The sequence below is a fragment of the Styela clava genome, chromosome 4 (assembly GCF_964204865.1).
Source record: "Styela clava chromosome 4, kaStyClav1.hap1.2, whole genome shotgun sequence".
Classification (NCBI taxonomy): Eukaryota; Metazoa; Chordata; class Ascidiacea; order Stolidobranchia; family Styelidae; genus Styela; species Styela clava.
In genome coordinates, this window is record NC_135253.1 from 7,942,538 (window position 1) to 7,944,669 (window position 2,132).

The 2,132-nt window shown below is 35.5% G+C and overlaps 1 long non-coding RNA gene across 1 annotated transcript; it reads left to right on the forward strand.

The window, feature by feature from the left end:
* Positions 1 to 224: 224 nt before the first annotated feature.
* On the forward strand, positions 225 to 1,816 carry LOC120326801 (uncharacterized). Its single transcript, XR_013475160.1, has 2 exons — positions 225 to 1,226; positions 1,618 to 1,816. It is a non-coding gene; the product is annotated as an uncharacterized LOC120326801 (long non-coding RNA).
* The last annotated feature ends 316 nt before the right edge of the window (positions 1,817 to 2,132 follow it).

The window sequence follows — 2,132 nt, forward strand, 5'->3', positions numbered from 1 at the left end:
AAGTTTATATTTTTGTAAAAAAAAAAAATTGGTAATTAAAGTTCTAAGAAATTGAACACCATTACTGCATGTCAACAACTTAACGATATTTGCTCATAAGAGTACATGTTGATGTAAAGTCGTTACGTTCAGAGAAACGCTACGCGTGTCTATATTTAGTATTCCAATGAAAGCTATAAATTGTTTTGCTAACGCGATAGCTGGAGGAATCCTCGACAGAACACTAGAGTTAAGAATGTGAAAATAATTTGCGACCTCAATGTCAAGTTATTTATGAAAAGTATTGCGCTGATATTTTGTATGTAGGATGAGCACCAAAGCTTGTCATGATCTGGAACAAAACGCGTTTGGGTGTAACAGTCACTGATTTATTAAATTTATGGTATAATGAATGTTGGGGGGTACCACAGAAATAACTTCATATTCATCATATATTTGCTATTGAATAAGATGTTATCGAAGAAAATCTTAGAACATCAACCCGACAGATGAGTTCGACACAAAGCGACAGAACTATGGTGACTGTACTCGGCAATTTATAACTAATTTGTAATCAAGCTGAAGTTACTGTATTTCATCGTCTAAAACAGCCATAACCTCTATGTATGAGTGAATGGAGGTGTCATAGTATGTTCGGCAATACCCGCTTAAATAGGGTCGATTTTGTTCCAAATCCAATAATAATATTAAAATGGAATTTCAATATAAATAAATATATTTATTATGTGCTGATATTAGAAATTCCGATCTCAGAGTATAAACTGTCTCGCGGTGTCAGCGGTTGCTTTGAACTGTAAAAATTGTTAATTTATTGCAGATGACTCGCAAATAAACGAGAAATTGAAGTGCTCAGAGGTGAATTTTCAGCAGAAACGATGGATGTGATTTCCAATAATTTGTCTAAATTCTAACAAACCTTTAAAATTAATTACATGGTGAAATTGAAAAACAACCATAAACAAGTTTTTCATATTTGTTGTTGTTGATGTACGCAGGTCGCAAACATCTATATAAATACTCATGAAGTTGACTGTTATCATTCCCTTTGCATTAGCATTGTTTTCCCTCTATCATGGTTGCGATGCAGCCACATACTTGATGAGTGGATGCCGAGGATATACTGGGATAGAATTACAACCTGGACAAAATTTCATGCTACAACATTGCAATAAATGCACGTGTTATGGAACAGGTGGACCGGGCGGAAAACAAGCTTATTGCACCACGTGAGTAGTTTCCTAAATACTGCTCGTGTATTCTTTGCACATGCGACCGCAATATTTCATCATCAACTTGTCTTCACTTGAAATATCCATTCCTTCTAATGAGCGATTTCCAATAATAAAATGCACCAAGGGGGAGTTTGGAATTGGCAACTACGTATGGAATTTAAAATTTCAAGAAGAAATAAGACGTTCTTTTTTGTATCAAACTCACTAACAACAGGTTCCCTCACTTCATGAAACTTGTAGCTTACCGACCTTATAGTTGCTTACTGGACCTATAGCTTTAAAATCAAGAGCGAGCGGGTTTTCACGGATCAATCACTGGTTTAATAATATTCAAAATTTTCGGCCAGTTGTCGAATTTCATTAAGACAATTATTAATATTTCAAGGATTCCTCGCCCGACTGGCCATAAGGATTGTAAAGCTGTGATGGATGAAAAAACATGCTCCTATCGTTGGGTAACCAAGAAGAATTTAATTGTCGCCTGCAAACATCCGATTATGGGCGTAATCGGTTAACATCCTACGCCAACCTTATTCATTTAATGTTTGTGGAGTCAAACAATAAAATGAAATATAATTTATAAAGCTGTATCACGGCAAGGGAGGCATGGGAACACACAGTACATCAAAACTTGTGCGATGATACATCACTTCATATATCTGAATATACAAATATATATGCTTGGCATACATAACATGGGATAGTCGTCCAATGGGATAGCCTACTTATTTAATAAAATCTGTTGGTGGTATTTCTGTTTCATTCACTATTTGTAGTCCGTGTCGAATGGATGGCTTCTACAACACCAATGGCCGACTGAATTCGACCATTGAAAAACATTCTTAATATGTAAATATCGGTCAAGAATTACATTTGAATCTCTGTTTTTCAGTCCCCACC